Source organism: Grampus griseus (assembly GCF_964374135.1).
Source record: "Grampus griseus genome assembly, chromosome: 10".
Taxonomy (NCBI): domain Eukaryota; kingdom Metazoa; phylum Chordata; class Mammalia; order Artiodactyla; family Delphinidae; genus Grampus; species Grampus griseus.
In genome coordinates this window covers 60,521,961-60,543,689 of record NC_139004.1, presented here as the reverse complement: position 1 = coordinate 60,543,689, position 21,729 = coordinate 60,521,961, and positions in this window count along the sequence as shown.

Sequence of the window (21,729 nt, the reverse complement as noted above, 5' to 3'; positions counted from 1 at the left end):
GCTGTGGAAATCGTTATGAAAATGATAAAGCAGAAATTTACATTAACACGCACATTCAAGTGTTCATCTATGGAGATCTGAGGTAATGCCCAGAAAAGAATTGACTGTTGAGATTGATTGAACAAGAGGTGGACAGGACAAGGGAAACCTCGTTAGATGGAAAGAAAAAGGCCCTTCCTCTTGGCCCCCACAGATAAGCTCTTGGCCATCACTTTATGTGTCAGGCCACGCCCACTAGATAGGATCAAAAGCCTTGAGTAATACTTCACTCTGGATTTTGTGAGGAGCACCTCTTTCTGATCCCTCAATCTGAGCCCCAGATACCTGATTGGACTTGTCACCTGTAGGGCAGTCCCCATCTGATCCCTCAATCTCTGAGCCCCAGATACCTGATTGGACTTGTCACCTGTAGGGCAGTCCCCATCCTTGGAGCGAGAACAGTATCGTGCACCCTTGTCTTTGAGCAGTGCAATGGAAATAGCTACAGATTGCAATTTTACTGAAACCAGTCAAAGTCAAATCCCCTCATGTGGGAAAGCTGTCTGGGAGCCTCAGCTGGGAGCTGGGAGCCTTTAAGCCTTTAAGGACATAGCTTAAAGTTCTTGTCCACTTCAGGGACTGCAACACTCTTGTCTGCAAAAAGGACTAGATGGCATTGTGTAACAGGAGGGAGAATATGCCCTACAAATGCAGTTAAAATAACCAGCCAAACGGTATCTCCTTGTGTCTCCTGTGTGGGGAGACTGTGATCTGCAGTTTTTTTAGTGGTCTGTACTTTGACGGTGCGAAACAAAAACTACCGAGTAGAGGACTAGTAGATTGTCCCTAGACCTCTAGGTTCAGCTGAGGCCTTGGTGAAGCCAGTAGGAAACTAACCTTTGGTTGACTGAGGCACAGCCGAGTAAACTGCTGCTATAGCAACGATGTCCTCTGCCCTCAATCTTGTCCCCACGAGATCTGGGCCCCACACAAAGCAGAGGAAAGCCTGGGGGTGCAGCCTGCTCTTCCTGTTCAGGAGCTCAAGTAAGAGCTGTTCTCTGAACCACCCTAGAAAGGGGGCAGCTCTGATCTTATGGAAGGAATAGTTCTAGTTCCAATCAGGATGCAGTTAACCAAAATAACTTGAGACAAACAGAATGGTAACAGACTTCTGTGTGCCTCCTGTCACCAGCTGGGCTGCAGCTAAAGGATTGGGCAGTTAGAACTCAGGAAAAATCAAGCTCATTAGATTGCCCACACAAACTTGTTCCACTGGGCCGGTGAGGTTTCCCCACACCAAGCCAGAATTCCATGTGGGAAGGAAATGAGGCAGGCGTGGCCCTGCCGTATCTAAAAACAAAGAATTCTCACTTGCGGTGGACAGCAACCAGCTGGCCTCGCTTGACAGGCGATAGCCAGGCAACGCTGTGCTTGTCTGGGATCAAGGGGCCAAGTGCATCAGCCAGAATTAAGCAGGAACAAAACCATGTAAGGCGCCTTCAGCATTGACAGCTCCTTTCACAAGGTTATGCGGGCCTTTAACTCCCTTTTCATCTGGATAGTGGAAGCTTGGAAAAAGAAAAGTCATAAACCAGAGGAATGGCTATTTCTTCACTCCTGGGAAACCATTCAGGGTGGAACTACTGCCAGTAGAGGAGGGAATACCAAGCTGTCCTTGGATGTTCCTAATCCAGCCATTGTTGTGTCAGATGACATGCGGCCTGTGGGGATTCTCTGGCCTATATGGGGAACTTAAAGGGCAATTTAAACTCAGCATTGGCAGTGAGGATGCCAGTGTGAAGGGGATGGCTCACCCATTAGCTCATAAGTCTGATTTTGAACCTAGCAGGAGAAACAATAGATCTGCCCATGAACTGAGGTCATGATCTGAATCGTGGTGCCTTCATCTCAAACCAGTGAACAACCTACAAACTACTTTTCATGCAGAAAGCAATTACATAGAGATAAGCACCATTCATTCAATGCACAAAGGGGACTAAAGTTCAAATCCCCTGATGGGAATTTAAGTGATCTTGACCCCCAAGCTGAGCTACTGCTGCAGCCCTCTGCTCTATCCTGAAGGGTCTCTGAGCCTATAGAATGGTCCAGAAGGAAACTAGCTGTAACCCCCAGGTTTGTCTCCATGTGTCTTTCATCCATTATCAGGACCCCGGGCCCACCTCCTCAGTCACTGGGCAAGGAACAACATAAAGGAGAGCGGAGATAAAATCAGAAAGTACTTTAATCCATGTCGATCATGACAAATTCCATGGGGAAAACATCACCAAGGATTTAGAGAGCAGTATACTTCCTTGAAGTAGGAAAAAGGCCCATCTACTCCCTGGTCACAAACATCCACACTGAGTGCCTAACTGCCATTAACTTGCTAAAAACTCAGGAAACATTAGCCTGATATTCAGATTAAACTATGAGAATCAGTAGCAACCTACTTGATAAACTAAGATTGTTGAAATGAAACAACATTGGGTATATATGGGATGATTCTTCAAGTAAGGACTAGAAAGAGGCAAGTAAGGACTAGGAAGAGGGAGGGGATGATTAGAGCAAGTATGTAGTCCTTTAACACCCCCTTGTGGCCATTTTAAAAACTTGATTGCTCTTGGCAGTTCTCAGTAAATTACAGGAGGTTTAGGTTGTTGCAGGCATCGTTAAAGCACCAGCTGACAGGTTTAATTTTGTCATCCCTCAAATGTTATGCAGAAATTGATCTAGCCAATGCCTTATTACTGCAATCCATAGAAATCTATTGCAGTTTGCTTTTACCTGGGAGAGAGAAGAAAATGCTTTCATGGTCTTGCCCTGTGGATGTATAAAGCCATCTCACCTACTATCTAGCACAGTGTTATTAGAAGGAATTTAATTCAAGTGTAAATAGAGACATCTGTTTATGGCCTCCAGAGAATGCATGATTAAGTTAGAAAACAATCAAGGCTCCTGCTAAACTGTCACCTGTTGAGGAACACAATCTGGAGTTTTACACACACACACACACACACACACACACACACACACACACCGTAAATGCATGGCGCTCTCAATTTAAACCTCTGTCTTAGACCAATACACAGCTAAGTGTGCCTTTTTTGGCTACTGGAGTCACACCCACTTAGAGGATCACTTGAACATTAGCAACTTTTGCCTGGGAAAAGCAGTGACTGGACTCCCTTAAAGACCTAACGTCCACAATGATGCCACTGCGTTAGGCCTAAACAACCCAGAACAGGACTCACTTGGCAGATTAATCATTAGTAATATACTTACTTGGAGAGCCTCTGGCAGATCTCACCTTCACAAGTGAGGGAAGCCTAACGGAAGCTCAGTGGCAACCTGGGAATTGTACTTTAGGGATTTGATTCTACATGAATCAGGGACAGCATCACAAGATTGGCATCTGACTAGGGAATCCCCCCAGGGAGATACTGGGAGGTATTACATCAGAAAATGTATTATCTCTAACAATAAATCCTTGGACCCTTCCACATTTTTACCAAGCATTGTCCCTGATTTCCTCACTTCCCTTGCAATAAAAGTAAAAATGGCTAATCTCTTTTTAACATTTGTAACACAGAGATCTGAATAACTTACATATATCGGCTCATGCAGTTCTCAAAGACTTCATGACCCAGCACAGCTCCCTTGGCTTACCATCATAATTACCTCCTTGCAAATACCCTCATCTCCTTTGATCTTGCCTCCTTCCTTTATACTCATTTGTCAAAACCGCAACCCTTGTTAAACTCAACCACTGGCTCAATACCTGCACAGGACAGCTGATGGCTGCTGAAGGAAAACAATCGTTGTTTTCCCTCTCCCTTCACCCCCATCCTCCATCTTACACAGCTGAAGGCTTTGCCTCATCCATCGTTGACATATTTGAAATTGCTTCATTTTTCCATCTCTAAATCTTCTCATCTAGGGCAACTGTGCATACTGTCTTCTTTCCTGCTTATAATGGATGAAGGGTACTTGCTCCCATTAAAACCAACCCCTCAATTTGTATCCTGAGCATGGTCCCCTCTTCTCCATGAATTATCACTGTAATTACCCTCCTTTTTCTGAATCATCAATTTTTTTCCTCCCTACTGAATCCTTTTCATCACATAGAAATATCCCCTAATATTTCCCATCTTTCAAATACAGGCATACCTCGGAGACATTGTGGTTCTTTCCAGCCCACTACAATAAAGTGAATATTGTAATAAAGAGAGTACCACCATGCAGCCACTATGAAAAACAATATGGAGGTTCCTGAAAGAACTAAAAATAGAGTTGACATATGATCCAGCAATCCCACTCCTGGGCTATATCCAGACGAAACTAATTCAAAACGATGCATGCACCCCAATGTTCATAGCAGCACTATTTACAATAGCCAAGACATGGAAACAACCTAAATGTCCACCAGCAAATTAATAGATAAAGAAGATGTGGTATATATATACAATGGAATATTACTCATCCATAAAAAAGAATGAAATAATGCCATCTGCAGCAATGTGGATGGACCTAGAGATTATCATACCAAGTGAAGTCAGAAAGAGAAAGACAAACACCATATGATATCACTTATATGTGGAATCTAAAATATGACACAAAATATGACAGAGATATGTTATGAACATATCTATGAAACAGAAACAGACTCACAGACATAGAGAACGGACTTGTGGTTGCCAAGAGGGAGGGGAGGTGGAGGAGGAATGGAGTGGGAGTTTGGGATTAGCAGATGTAAACTATTATATACAGGATGGATAAACAACAAGGTCCTACTGTAAAGCACAGGGAACTATATTCAATATCCTGTGATAAACCATAATGGAAAAGAATATAAAAAAGAATATATACGTATAACTGAATCACTTTGCTGTACAGTAGTAATTAACACAACATTGTATATCAACTATACTTCAATAAAGTTAAAAAAACACTAGAATCTTAACAAATATTTAAAAAAAGAGAGTACCATGAACTTTTTGGTTTTCCAATATGTAGAAAAGTTATACCTACACTATACTGTAGTCTATTAAAAGTGCAATAGTATTATGCCTAAAAAACTATGTATATACCTTATTTTAAAATACTTTATTGCTAAAAAGTGTTAACCATCAACTGAGCCTTCAGTGAGTCATAATCTTTTTCCAATAGTAACATCAATCACAGATCACCATAACATATACAATAATAATGAAAAAGTTTGAAATATTGTGAGAACTACCAAACAGTGACACAGAGACACAAAGTGAGCAAATGCTGTTGGAAAAATGGCTCCAATAGACTCTAACCAAAGTGAGTACAGAGGGAACACACCTCAACACAACAAAGGTCGTTCATGGCAAATCCACAGCTAACATCATACTCAACAGTGAAAAGCTGAAATCTTTTCCTTTAGAATTAGTAACAAGACAAGGATGCCCACTCTTACCACTTCTGTTCAACATAGTGTTAAAAGTCCTAGCCACAGCAATCAGACAAGAGAAAAATAAATAAAAGGCATCCAAATTGGAGAGGAAGAAGTAAAACTGCTACTGTTTGCAGATGACATGATACTATATATAGAAAACATTAAAGATGCCACCAAAAAACTATTAGAACTAATAAGTGAATTCAGTAATGTCATAGAATACAAAATTAATATATGGAAATCTGTTACATTTCTATATACCAATAACATACTATCAGAAAGTGAAATCAAGAAAACAATCCTATTTACAATCATGTCAAAAAGAATAAAATACCTGAAAATAAATTTAACCAAGGAGGTGAAAGACCTATGCTCTGAAAACTGTAAGACACTGATGAAAGAAATTGAAGATGACACAATAAATGGAAAGGTATACTGTGCTCATGGAGCAGAAGAATTAATATTGTTAAAATGTCCATACTACCCAAAGCAATCTACAGATTCAGTGCAATCCCTATCAGAATACCCATGGCATTTTTCAGGAACTCAACTAAATTATCCTATAATTTATATAGAACCACAAAAGACACTGATTAGCCAAAGCAATCCTGAGAAAGAAGAACAAAAATGGAGGCATCATAATCCCTGATTTCAGACTATACTACAAAGCTATACTAATCAAAGCAGTAAGATACAGACACATCGATCAAGGGAACAGAATAGAGAGCCCAGAAATAAACCCCTACACATATAGTCAGTCAACGACAAAGGAGGCAAGAATATACAATGGGGGAAAGACAGTCTCTTCAATAAGTGGTGTTGGGAAAACTGGTCAGCTACAAGTAAAAGAATGAAACTAGATTTTAAAAAAATTTTTATTTATTTATTTATTTCTAATTTTTTTTTTTTTGGCTGTGTTGTGTCTTTGTTGCTGTGCACGGGCTTTCTCTAGTTGCATTGAGCAGGGGCTACTCTTCGTTGCAGTGCACAGGCTTCTCGTTGGGGTGGCTTTTCTTGTTGCAGAGCACGGGTTCTAGGCACGCAGGCTCAGTAGTTGTGGCATGCAGGCTCAGTAGTTGTGACTTGTGGGCTCTAGAGCGCAGGCTCAGTAGTTGTGGCACACGGGCTTAGCTGCTTCGCGGCATGTGGGATCTTCCCGGACCAGGGCTCAAACCCGTGTCCCCTGTATTGGCAGGCAGATTCTTAACAACTGCGCCACCAGGGAAGCCCAAACTAGACCATTTTTGCACATCATACACAAAACTAAATTCAAATGAGTTAAAGAATTAAATGTAAGACCTGAAATTATAAAAAATCCTAAAAGAAAACATAGGTGGTAAGCTCTTTGACTTTTGTCTTGGTGTGGAATTTTTGGATCTGTCCCCAAAAGTGAAGGCAACAAAAGCAAAAATAAACAAGTGGGACTACACTAAACTAAAAAGCTTCTGCACAGAAAAGAAAACCATCTACAAAATCAAAAGGCAACCTACTGAATGGGAGAAGATATTTGCAAATCCTATATCCAATAAAGGGTTAATATCTAAAATATATTAAGAATTCAAACAACTTAATATCAAAAACAAACAAACAATCCAATTTTAAAACTGGGCAGAGTATTGAGACATTTTTCCAAAGGCACAGAGATGGTCAACAGGCACATGCAAAGATGTTCAAAATCACTAATTATCAGGGAAATGCAAATCAAAACCACAGGGCTTCCCTGGTGGCGCAGTGGATGAGCGTCCGCCTGCCGATGCAGGGGACACGGGTTCGTGCCCCAGTCCGGGAAGATCCCACACGCAGCGGAGCGGCTAGGCCCGTGAGCCATGGCCGCTGCGCCTGCGCGCGCGTCCGGAGCCTGTGCTCCACAACGGGAGAGGCCACAACAGTGAGAGGCCCGCGTACCGCAAAAAACAAAAACAAAAACAAAAAAAACACGAGATATCACCTCACACCTGTTAGAATAGAGAGAGTGTGGAGAAAAGGGAACCCTCATACACTGTTGGTGGGCATGTAAATTGGTGCAGCCACTATGCAAAACAGTATGGAGGTTTCTCCAAAAAAATTAAAAATAGAGCTACCATACAATCCAGCAATTCCATTCCTGGGTATTTATCCAAAGAAAATGAAAACACAATTTGAAAAGATATATGCATACCTATGTTCACTGCAACATAGTTTACTACAGCCAAGATATTTCCATATCCTGTCCATATTGATGGACAACCTAAGTGTCCATCAATAGATGAATGGATAAAGAAGAGGTGATATGTATATATACAACGGCACCCTCCTCAAGCTGGATCATCTTCACTGCATCTGTCACTCTCCTCAACCAGTGTATTTGGAGATATCAGGTGTTAACATAGTTCTTTGAAGATAGTGCTTCTTTTTCACTTTCTAATTCTCTTTGTTGCTTCTCTTTGTTATAGTGTGGCAGGGATATCTTTTGTAAATTTACTAAGTTGAAAAAAAAATAGTAGCTGCAGTACCAGCACATGGCCAATAGCTAATGCTACTGACCTGCTTAAAGCCAGCCCTTATATTTCCTACATAGTCATCTAGTTTGTTTGCTTGCATTTGAGTTTGTTTTAGAGAAAAGACCTAAAGATGAGAAGCGATGGAGAGGTTCTACGATACTGGCTAAACTCTCAAGTGCTCCAGGCGCTCAGGAAAAAAACATAATAAAAAATTTGGTTTAAAGGGAGAAGACTCAAATCAATAGAATTAGAAATGAAAAAGGAGAAGTAACAACTGACACTGCAGAAATACAAAAGATCATGAGCGATTACTACAAGCAACTCTATGCCAATAAAATGGACAACCTGGAAGAAATGGACAAATTCTTAGAAATGCACAACCTGCCAAGACTGAATCAGGAAGAAATAGAAAATATGAACAGACCAATCACAAGCACTGAAATTGAAACTGCGATTAAAAATCTTCCAACAAACAAAAGCCCAGGACCAGATGGCTTCACAGGCAAATTCTATCAAACATTTAGAGAAGAGCTAACACCTATCCTTTGCAAACTCTTCCAAAATATAGCAGAGGGAGGAATAATCCCAAATTCATTCTACGAGGCCACCATCACCTTGATACCAAAACCAGACAAGGATGTCACAAAGACAGAAAACTACACGCCAATATCACTGATGAACATAGATGCAAAAATCCTCAACAAAATACTAGCAAACAGAATCCAACAGCACATTAAAAGGATCATACACCATGATCAAGTGGGGTTTATTCCAGGAATGCAAGGATTCTTCAATATATGCAAAACAATCAATGTGATAAACCATATTAACAAATTGAAGGAGAAAAACCATATGATCATCTCAATAGATGCAGAGAAAGCTTTTGACAAAATTCAACACCCATTTATGATAAAAAACCCTGCAGAAAGTAGGCATAGAGGGAACTTTCCTCAACATAATAAAGGCCATATATGACAAACCCACAGCCAACATCGTCCTCAATGGTGAAAAACTGAAAGCATTTCCACTAAGATCAGGAACAAGACAAGGTTGCCCACTCTCACCACTCTTATTCAACATAGTTTTGGAAGTTTGAGCCACAGCAATCAGAGAAGAAAAGGAAATAAAAGGAATCCAAATAGGAAGAGAAGAAGCAAAGCTGTCACTGTTTGCAGATGACATGATACTATACATAGAGAATCCTAAAGATGCTACCAGAAAACTACTAGAGCTAATCAATGAATTTGGTAAAGTAGCAGGATACAAAATTAATGCAAAGAAATCCCTTGCATTCCTATATACTAATGATGAAAAATCTGAAAGTGAAATCAAGAAAACACTCCCATTTACCATTGCAACAAAAAGAATAAAATATCTAGGAATAAACCTACCTAAGGAGACAAAAGACCTGTATGCAGAAAATTATAAAACACTGATGAAAGAAATTAAAGATGATACAAATAGATGGAGAGATATACCATGTTCTTGGATTGGAAGAATCAACATTGTGAAAATGACTCTACTACCCAAAGCAATCTACAGATTCAATGCAATCCCTATCAAACTACCACTGGCATTTTTCACAGAACTAGAACAAAAAATTTCACAATTTGTATGGAAACACCAAAGACCCCGAATAACCAAAGCAATCTTGAGAACGAAAAACGGAGCTGGAGGAATCAGGCTCCCTGACTTCAGACTATACTACAAAGCTACAGTAATCAAGACAGTATGGTACTGGCACAAAAACAGAAAGATAGATCAATGGAACAGGATAGAAAGCCCAGAGATAAACCCACGCACATATGGTCACCTTATCTTTGATAAAGGAGGCAGGAACGTACAGTGGAGAAAGGACAGCCTCTTCAATAAGTGGTGCTGGGAAAACTGGACAGGTACATGTAAAAGTACGAGATTAGATCACTCCCTTACACCATTACACAAAAATAAGCTCAAAATGGATTAAAGACCTAAATGTAAGGCCAGAAACTATCCAACTCTTAGAGTAAAACATAGGCAGAACACTCTATGACATAAATCACAGCAAGATCCTTTTTGACCCACCTCCTAGAGAAATGGAAATAAAAAAAAAAATAAACAAATGGGACCTAATGAAACTTCAAAGCTTTTGCACAGCAAAGGAAACCATAAACAAGACCAAAAGACAACCCTCAGAATGGGAGAAAATATTTGCAAATCAAGCAACTGACAAAGGATTAATTTCCAAAATTTACAAGCAGCTCATGCAGCTCAATAACAAAAAAACAACCAACCAAATCCAAAAATGGGCAGAAGACTTAAATAGACATTTCTCCAAAGAAGATACACAGACTGCCAACAAACACATGAAAGAATGCTCAACGTCATTAATCATTAGAGAAATGCAATCAAAACTACAATGAGATATCATCTTACACCAGTCAGAATGGCCATCATCAAAAAATCTAGAAACAATAAATGCTGGAGAGGGTGTGGAGAAAAGGGAACACTCTTGCACTGCTGGTGGGAATGTGAATTGGTACAGCCACTATGGAGAACAGTATGGAGGTTCTTTAAAAAACTACAAATAGAACTACCATATGACCCAGCAATCCCACTACTGGGCATATACCCTGAGAAAACCATAATTCAAAAAGAGTCATGTACCAAAATGTTCATTGCAGCTCTATTTACGATAGCCCGGAGATGGAAACAACCTAAGTGCCCATCATCAGATGAATGGATAAAGAAGGTGTGGCACATATATACAATGGAATATTACTCAGCCATAAAAAGAAATGAAATTGAGCTATTTGTAATGAGGTGGATAGACCTAGAGTCTGTCATACAGAGTGAAGTAAGTCAGAAAGAGAAAGACAAATACTGTATGCTAACACATATATATGGAATTTAAGGGAAAAAATGTCATGAAGAACCTACGGGTAAGACAGGAATAAAGACACAGACCTACTAGAGAACGGACTTGAGGATTTGGGGAGGGGGAAGGGTAAGCTGTGACAAAGCGAGAGAGGGGCATGGACATATATACACTACCAAACGTAAGGTAGATAGCTAGTGGGAAGCAGCCGCATAGCACAAGGAGATCAGCTCGGTGCTTTGTGACCGCCTGGAGGGGTGGGATATGGAGAGTGGGAGGGAGGGAGACGCAAGAGGGAAGAGATATGGGAACATATGTATATGTATAACTGATTCACTTTGTTATAAAGCAGAAACTAACACAACATTGTAAAGCAATTATACCCCAATAAAGATGTTAAAAAAAAAAAGAAAAAGTGGTACACACATATAAAGGAATGTCATTGAGCCTTAGAAAAGAAGGAAATCATGACATTTGTGACATCATGGATGAACCTGGAGACATCACCCTAAGTGAAATAAGCCAGACACAGAATGACAATTACTACATAACACTACGCATATAAGGCATCTGAAATAGTCAAACTTATGGAATCAGAGAACAGAATGATGATTGCCAGGGCCAGGGGAGGTATTAGTAAAAACATACAAAGTTTTAGTTATGCAAGATGAATAAACCCTAGAGTCTACTACATAGCACATCACCTATAGTTAATAATACTGTGTGGTACAGTTAAAATTTGTTAAGAGAGTAGATTTTATATTAAGTGTTCTTATAATCCACCCTCAAATAATAATAAATAAAGAGGGTGGGAGGAAATTTTGGTGATGAATATGTTTATGGAATAGATTGTGGTGATAGTTTCATGATGTGTATCTCCAAACTCATCAAGTTGTATACATAAAATATGTACAGCTTTTTGTATGTCAATCATACCTCATGAAAGGAGTTTAAAGAGATTCTCTTTTAAAGACAATACAACAAAATATCTGATTAATAAATAATTTTACCTTATTATATATTGAAATAATATTTTGGTTTATTGGGTCAATAAGATATATTATTAAAAGAATGTCAACTGTTAAAAAAAATGCAGAAAAATGTCCCTCTGGGGACTTATTCCAGAGGTCCAGGACCCCAGGAGGAAGAAGCATTTGCTACCCTGTTGTGGCGCACAGGCTTAGTTGCCCCGGGGCATGTGGGATCTTTGTTCCCTGACCAGGGATTGAACCCGCGTCCCCTGCATTGGAAGGCAGATTCTTTACCACTGTACCACTGTACCACTGTACCACTGTACCAAAGGGAAGTCCCTTTTGACAGTTTTTTGTTTTTCCTTTTTTAACATCCTTATTGGAGTATAATTGCTTTACAATGTTGTGTTAGTTTCTGCTGTATAACAAAGTGATTCAGCTATATGTATACATATATCCGCATATCCCCTCCCTCTTGTGTCTCCCTCCCACCCTCCCTATCCCACCCCTCTAGGTGGTCACCAAGCACCAAGCTGATCTCCCTGTGCTATGTGGCTGCTTCCCACTACCTATCTATTTTACATTTGGTAGTGTATATATGCCACTCTCTCACTTCATCCCAGCTTACCCTTCCCCCTCCCCGTGTCCTCAAGTCCATTCTCTAAGTCTGTGTCTTTATTCCTGCCCTTTTGACAATTTTAAGAAGGTGATTTGGCCATGGGCCCACGAGCCCCATAAGTACCCCAAATTTGTCGATCTAGCCATTTCTTATACCCATGAGATCCCTGAGGGAGCTGTGTACATAAGGAACAAGGGATATGTAGGACACAAAATTACTGCTTGGTTACTATGCACCTTGTGCCTGCACCTCACTCTGCAGGTCTTCAGGGAGTCTTGCTCTTAGTTCCTGGCCCCAGTTTCCTTCTCCCAAGTCCAGCTTCTGAATGAAGAACAGAGGGACACATGAGACGGAGAGGTGGCCAGGTTACCACCAAGACCAGGTTTCCCTGAGTGGTTGAGAGGAGACCACTGCAGAGAGAGGCTGTGCTCAAAGGCACCAACTTTTACCAGCCATGCTTGTTCCCATGGAATGTCACCCTCCACCCCAACCACCAAAAAATCTCATTATTAGACTAGAGCTGACTCACCCTGAAATACATGCACTGAAGCTTCAGGGCCCTCACCTGAAGAGGCCTCCTCCAGTTTCCCGAGCCCAGATTTGCATTCATATGTTTTATTTTTCCTTTCTTAAAGAATGTCTCTATAACTGTATAAGCAACAGGTCTTTGCAGATCGGGGATGTTCCTGCTCTCAGAAATTTGAGTTGGGAAACTGGGAAATAATCAGGCAGTGAGTAGCAGGCACTGTGGCTTTCTGAAGGGAGTCATGCTAGAGGTCCTGAGGGGAGCAGGAGCAGTGGGCAAGCCAAAGCTTTGCCTAAGCTGGAATGATGAGGCCTCAGTAAGTGGGGAGGGCTACAATGAAGGTGAAAGTGCCTCCCAGGTGGCACTTGGGGTGGGGAGTAAATGATTAAATGAGATGATGTGTATAAAGGTCTGAGCATGTGCTCTACAGAGTCAATGCTTGCTAAACTTTATTATTATCACTATTACTATGATTATTATTATTTGCATTGTTACCATGTTACTGCGAAGATCTGCAACGTCCATTTGCTGAGGTCCCTGGAGCTTCCGTGGACCCAGTTTCAGTCACTTCTAAGGCCTGGCACAACTAAGGTTTCTTTTGCTAATTTCCATGAAAGTCTGTCTCCTTGTATTCTTGTGATAAACTCCCATCTTGCAGTGGATAAGGTCTAACTCTGGCAGGCACCATCTCACTGGCACCTCTAGTAAGGTAAGGCAGGTGACCTAAGCCCCATTTCACAGGTGAGGAGACTGTGGCTCCAGGAGCTTCTGGGCCTCACAGAAAGTTCCAGAGCCAGAGTGTGATGAGGCCAACACTTGACCTAGATAGAAGGTGCTTCTTCTGATCGTCCAGTGACCTCTCTGAGCAGTTAGTTCAGCTTGGCAGTGGCTGTAAAAACCACCCAGCGGTTTGGACAGTCATCTCCGTGGCACCTTCCTTGCTTGGGTTCCATGTACATATCAAAGTGCCTTTACTTCTTTCTTAATTTAGTTTCCCAAGTAAGTAGCCCCTCCCATTGGTCCTCTTATTCAGTCGGCTTTAGGTGGTTTGTGAGAGTGTGGGCAGCATGGACCAGTCCACCCTGGCTCTGTTGTGGATGGAAATCCAAAGCCGCAGAACTGAGTGCACCCCCTCCACTCCACGCCCACACCCACAGCAGGTCATCAGACTAAGTGCTCCTTGACACCCATCAGAGTCAGGTCTGTCCCCAAGAAACCTTTTCCACCTGGTCTTTTAAAAGTGGCTGCTTGAGGGGCCCAGGATGGGGAGACTGCAAGGCTTGGGGACCAATTTGATTATTAACCTGAGAAACCACTCTGCATTTGCTACCCCAGACTCTCCCCACACTGGTTCTCTGTGTTTTCATTACCATATCCTTCAACATCTTTTTATCCCCTTTTCAAGAGAAAAAGAAAGGTGTCCCACAAAATTGCCAGGGGAACTGATTACACACAAGCCCGGGAGGGAGGTTCAATGTTACCAGGAGTCCTTGTGCTGCCCTTTCGAAGGCTCACCTGCACTAACGACCCAAGAGGAAACAGGCAGCCCCATCTACAGTAGAGTTTCACCTTTAATTAAACTTTAATTCATTCATGCCTAGTCCCTGGGGCCACATGCTGCTGGGAATCAGCGCCAAGTAACCTGGACTCAGGCCAGGGCCTCACAGAACACGCAGAGGCATCACTGAGTAAAACTAGCTCTTCCTGACTATTAAATCCAATGATCTACTCAGGGGGTCAAAGGAATCCCCTGGAGCTGCCTATGGGCAAAGAAGACAGATGCTTTCATAAACGCCCCCACACCACCACACACACACTTGAACAAATTGTGATTATACAGTTATCCATTTAAATTCATCTCATTTCCGGTGGCAGCCGCTGTTAATACTTTGCATCTATACAGTTTTCCTTCAAAGTGGGATTATACCGGGGTTTCCCTGGTGGCGCAGTGGTTGAGAATTCGCCTGCCGATGCAGGGGACACGGGTTTGTGCCCCGGTCCGGGAAGATCCCACGTGCCGTGGAGCGGCTGGGCCCGTGAGCCATGACCGCTGAGCCTGTGCATCCGGAGCCTGTGCTCCGCAACGGGAGAGGCCACAACAGTGAGAGGCCCGCATACCGCAAAAAAAAAAAAAAAAAGTGGGATTATACCGTACGTATTGTCTTGTAATCTGATATTTTTTAACTTCACAATATATCATGAGCATTTTCCCATGCCATTAGACATTGATTTGACTAGTTACAGTCACACTGTATTTTCCATAGATGCTAGCACCAGCATATTATAATCCCATCCCACATGCTCTTCCTGCAATGTCACATTGACACGCCTCCATCAAGAGGTGGCATTTTTGTTTCCTTCCTTTCAGCCCAGCCAGACTTTTGTAACTATCACAATAAGTAGAATGTGGCATAGGCGATGCCGTGTGACTTCCACAGCAGGTCATAAAAGGCAAGATGGCTTCTGCCTGGCTCTCCTTTCTTTTCAATCTTGGAACCAAGCCACCACATGGTGAGAAGTCCAAGCTACATGGAAAGGCCACATGTGATTGTTCCAGCAGACACACCCAGTTGGGTCTCTAGCTGATTATCAGTGTCTGCCCATATGAGAGCAAACAAGCCTTCAGATCATTCCAGCCTTTAAGTTCTCCAGCTGAGGCCCCAGACAACACAGAGCAGAGATAAGCCATCTCCACTCTGTCTACAGAAACCATGAGTGATAATAAAGGATATGGTTAGATAACTAAACAGTGTTGCATTGCATGAATATATAATAATTCCCCTTTCTTGGGCTCCAGATTGTCTCCATTTTTTTGTTATAATAAATAACACTGAAATGGGCCTCCAGATGGCTGATTCTTTGCCTAATTAATCAACTATACCTTAAGAATAAATTTAAAGAAGTGCAATATCTAGGTCAAAGGCTATGATCATTTTACCAGGAAGCAATGATTGAGTCAATTTACATCCCCACCAGTAGTGTATGAGAGAATGTGAAAGCATCCAGTGTGTTATTCTTAGTCACCATCCTCTGGCAACTTCACATTTCTTTTCCTCAAACTGTCATCATCACCTCTGTTGACCACCTTTTCAAGTATACAGCTCTGGGGTTCAGAAACAAATTAGTGGATGCCATGTTGGGAGTTACTCAAGGCAAGGAGTGGATGGGAGCTCCTAGTGGTGTGATCATGGAGCCCAGCAGAATTGCTGAGAACAAGGGGTCCTAGGGGCTGCCAAGGCTGATCACACTACAGACCAGAGGCTTCTCCTGCCCTGATGAAGCATGAATTGTACAGCGGAATTAGTCTCAGCCTGAGGCAAGAGGGCTGGCCTTTTATACCCCATGTCAGTCACTCATTGACTGTGGGCTGCCCTGGGTGGACTGGGGGGGTGTAATATTCCAGGCCAGACGGCTCCTGGTTGCCAGAGCAACTCTCTGAAGCGAGCGGTTGTGAATAATTAATCACCAGCACTCCCAGCGGCTGGGGTTGGGTCCACTGGCCTTGTGGAGGCATCTGGGTGGGACACCAACAGCGTCCACTACAGAGAGGATGATGTTGATTACATTTTTTCATTATGTAAACTGTAATGCCTATCTATGCATTGGATAGCAGCTTTTATTCAATTAGTTATTTAATTATTCAATTAGTTAAATAATATGACCAAAGAGCAAAATAATATCAATATTAATAATAAGATGGGGAGATGAATTAAAACTATCTTTAAGCCTTTTGTAGGACCTTGGTGATTCTTTTAGGGAAAATAATAAGAAAATTAAGTCCACATTGTAAGCTGAGTCTTTCTCAGCAATGCCCAGGGTAGTGAGCAAACTTAAGGGAATGAGGCTGAATACTGTAAATTGTGCTCGGTAGCTGGAGAGTGCCACATCTACCAGGAAATCTTTGCTTCCTAAAAATGGAAAGTCAGGACAATTATGGCCATTAATCATGTGTAACTGAAAGCTTGTAAGAGAGCAAAATGGGAGTTGAAAACTCCAAATCTAATTTGTCAGTAATGGACAAAAATTATGTCCATTGGGACATCCATTGCAGATAAACAATGAGCAGTATTGGTCCAAATCTTATGCTTTCTTCAATTTAAATTGACTTTGCTCATTAGGAACTGCAGCTTCACTGACTGCAAAAATTTTACAAGCATTAAGAAGATGTCAAACCAACTCAAAGCCTTGGGAGCTCAGAGTGAGCAGTCCTACTGTAGTCAGAGCCAGGGATTAGAGGTCTGCACTACTATAAACCTGGCTTGGTTTTTGTGTTGAGGAACTGAAACAAACACACAACCATTTCACCCTACACACACAGAACTTACTGTCTACTTTAACCTGACTTTACTATTCCATCGTATGCATTAGTATAACTGCCATGCCAGGAGACTCCTGCTCAGGAAAATAATGTGAAAGTTCATTACATGACCCTCCCAAAAGACACATCAATGCCTCTATAGGAAGCATCAACAGACAGCTTACTCCCTAAGATTCTTCGAATCCCTCACCTCAAATTCCTTACCTTGCTGTTGCCACCAATTCTAAACCACTAGTCATGATCTTTACCCAATCCTGATCAAGCATCACACTGAAAGACCCGCTTTGATAAAACTTTCAATTCTCAATAATATCCAGCTTTGCCTTTGCCCCCTTGAAGACACAGCCAAAGTTCTGTTGCAGTGGTGCTGGTGTTCTCCCTTCCAGGGTGAGCAATCAATTTAGCATTGTCTTATCAATAGGTTGCATTGGTGATATTTGGGGAGCTTGCATTTGACAGTGTTTAATCGCTGTAGCTTTTCTCAGGCATAAATCTTAGTTCTTGCTTCTCTCTCATCCTCTGTCTCTTACTCTCATATCTTTCCCTGCCCTTAATATTGTGGTGTTTTCCATTTTACTCTAAGCTCCCTTGAAGAAAACAACAAGGAGATAAATAAATTTTAAGAGTAGGCAAAAGACAGAGAAAGAAAAATATCATATGATATCACTCACATGTAGAATTTAATTTTTAAAAAATGGTATAAATGAACTTATTTACAAAACAGATATCCCCAATCCAACTACTTCTGTCTACCTCTACTGCTGCCACCCTGATCCAAGCCACTATCATCTGCCACCTGAACAATGATAATAACCTCCTAACCATCTCCCAGCCTCCACTCTTGTCTTCCTACAGTCAAATCTTCATAAAGTCATCAGTGTGAGTCCTGAAAAACTGAGATCATGACATTCCTCTGTCCAAACCCAGTTCACTAAGAGTGCAAGTTCTGCAAAGCCCTACAAAGCCCTTCAGGAAGTGTGCACACCTGCATACACACACATACACACATACCTCCTCGACCCTCACATTTCAAGTAGGCCTTCCCTGACCACCCTACACTAAATTGCAATCTGTGCCCCCATCCCACTTACCTTACTCTACTATCTTGGAAAACATTTGTCACTTTCCATAGCACATGTAATATTACTTTAAAATTTGCTTATTCATTGTGAGTACTGCTCATCACCGGCTTCCTCTTGCTTAATTGAAAATTTCACATGGGCAAGGATCTTTGTTCTGTTCACTCTTGGATCCTAAGAACCCAGAACAGTGCCTGACACACCGTAGGCCCTCACTAAATATTTGTTGAATGAATATGCATTTTTTTCTTGCTAGGATGAAACATTAGCAAATTTTGACCATTAGGTCACAAAGGGAATGTTGACAAATTTCAAAAAGCAGAAATTATAATGATCAAAATGTAATATAATTTCAAATTAATAACTAAATAATGCTTTAAAAATCTTTCTACTTCGATATTTTAAAATATTTTGACTTCTTTCTTTTCTTCTTCCCTTCTCTCTCCCTAGCTCAACTTGCCCTGTAGCCTCCCAACAAACTTGTGATTCCCCAGGGACATTCCGTGTTTTGTTCTACCAACAGCCACTCACACCCTAATACAGAGCACAGCTTGTTCATTAGATCATTGGCACAGTGACAGAGAAAACTGAAGAGGAGGTGAGGCACGGTGTTCTGCGTAGGGACAGTGAGTACTTTGTTCCGATCTAAGATATGATGTGCCCCACAGCAGGGAGTCAGGCAAAGAGCCCACACCTGGAGACTGGACTGGGCTTTTCACACTGGCTATGAGCACTGGTCCATCTCTGTGTAAGATGGTTATATGGTCCATAGGTCTCCAAGAGCAGTTGTGGCCATGGGACTTCTGATGCTCATCATGTTCTCTTTCATTTTACTTTACTGAATACACTTTTAAAATTGAAGCATACATTCAGAAAAATGTATAAATCATAAGTGAATAGCTCTGCTATGGACTGAATTGTATCCTCCCCCACTAAAGATTCATGTCTCGAAGCCCTAATCTCCAATGTGACTGTATTTGGACATAGGGCCTGTGAGTTGCCATATGATCCGTATGGATCATATATATATATTAGAGTTGGCATATGATCCAGCAATCCCACTCCTGGGCATATACCCAGAGGAAACCATAATTCAAAAAGATACATGCAGCCACGGGTTCGAGCCCTGGTCCAGGAAGATCCCACATGCCACGGAACAACTAAGCCCGTGCACCACAACTACTGAACCTGCGCTCTAGAGCCCACGAGCCACAACTACTGAGCCCACGTGCTACAACTACTGAAGCCTGCGTGCCTAGAGCCCATGCTCCGCAACAAGAGAAGCCACTGCAATGAGAAGCCCTCACACTGCAACGAAGAGTAGCCCCCGCTCACCACAACTAGAGAAAGCCTGCACACAGCAATGAAGACCCAACACAGCCAAAAATAAATAAATTAAATAAATAAATTTTAAAAGAAAAGATACATGCACCCCAAAGTTCATTGCAGCATTGTTTACAATAACCAAGACATGGAAGCAACCTAAATGTCCATCGACAGAGGAATGGATAAAGAAGATGTGGTACAGATATACAATGGAATATTACTCAGCCATTAAAAAGAATGAAATAATGCCATTTGCAGCAACATGGATGGACCTGGAGATTATCATACTAAGTGAAGTAAATCAGACAGAGAAAGTCAAATATCATATGATATCGCTTATATGCGGAATCTTAAAAAAATGACACAAATGAACTTATTTACAAAACAGAGACACTCACAGACTTAGAGAATGAACTTATGGGCTACCAGGGGGCCAGGGTTGGTCAGGGGAGGGATAGATTGGGAGTTTGAGATTGACATGTACACACTGCTATATTTAAAACAGATCTCCAACAAGGACACACTGTATAGCACAGGGAACACTGCTCAATACTCTGTAATAACCTAAATGGGAAAATAATTTGAAAAAGAATAGATACTTGTAATGTGTAACTGAATCACTTTGCTGTACACCTGAAACTAACACAACATTGTTAATCAACTATACTCCATAATAAAATAAAAATTTAAAAAAAAGAAAGAGTCCCAGAGCACATACACACACACACACACACACACACACACACACACACACACACACATTAGGATCAGCAATAGAGAAACAACTGCAAATATGGAAGAGTTTTCTAAAGGATGAATCAATGATGTGAAACTTTATATGAATAAATAATTTATTTAATAAATAAATCTCTTCTGAGAGAAGAAAGGATTCCAGATCCTCAACTTCCTGATGTGTTCCTTCCTAGTATAAATTTGTCTGAGAAGAAGCTTGCAATCTTCCATTTATCCTTCTCCTAATTTACCAAGAAAGTCTCATCTCTCACATATCCCAAAGCTTCCAAAGGGAATTATCCTGGGGCACAAGCACCTCTGGGGCATCCAAAAACTGGACAAGTAAAGAATGAATTGCTCCTAGGGGAGACCCTGGCCCTGCCTTTTCTGTATAGTGATGTGGTTGTAAAGGAATAGGTATTGCATATTTATTCGAATTTTAAAATGCAGCTTTGGGACTTCCCTGGTGGCGCAGTGGTTAAGAATTCACCTGCCAATGCAACAAGGGACGCAGGTTAGATCCCTGGTCCGGGAAGATCCCACATGCCGCGGAGCAACTAAGCCCGTGCACCACAACTACTGTGCCTGTGCTCTAGAGCCCGCAAGCCACAACTACTGAAGCCCGCGCGCCTAGAGCCCGTGCTCTGCAACAAGAGAAGCCACTGCAATGAGAAGCCCACGCACCGCAACGAAGAGTAGCCCCCGCTTGCCGCAGCCAAAAATAAAATAAGTAAATAAATAAATTTATTTTAAAATTAATTAATTAATTAAAAAGCAGCTTCTTCTGAGTAAAAGTAAGACTGATTTGGTGGATAGGTTTAACCATGAGGACTGGCATTGCCAATTAGATTGTATGGCAGACAATCCCATAAATTGAATAAGATAAATCTGCAACAACGTTTTGATAAAAATATATTTAAGGCTCATATATAATATGTGTACATTGGGAGATTCCATCCTTTGCAGTTACTTAATCTTAAGATGAAAAAGAGTAGGTGTTAACTTAAAAGTGTGTGAAGGGTACATAGTTTTACAATACTTTTTAGGCACAAGAACTAGAATAAAACTACAGTAGAAGTCTGGTGATGTGGGCACCAGCTAAAGAAAATAGAGATTTTTAATAATCTCTTGGGGATGGAGGTCGTGGTGCGGTGGACATGGGGTAGGAGAGGTTGATTTATCCTAATGGGAGATGGTGGAACCTGAAATCTCAGACTCCACAGCTATTGGGGATGGGGGGAGGGAAGGATAATGGCAGATGAGGAATCTTCATGCTATTCCTTTGAAATCTCACTTGTCTCTCTTGAGAGTGTCTTTTTTCTATCTTTCCTTTTCTTTCTCTTTGGGTCTCTACCCACCACCCTTGTCCTTCTCTGTTTATTTCTGTCTTAACCCTATCCTTCCCCCTTCAGATTTGCTT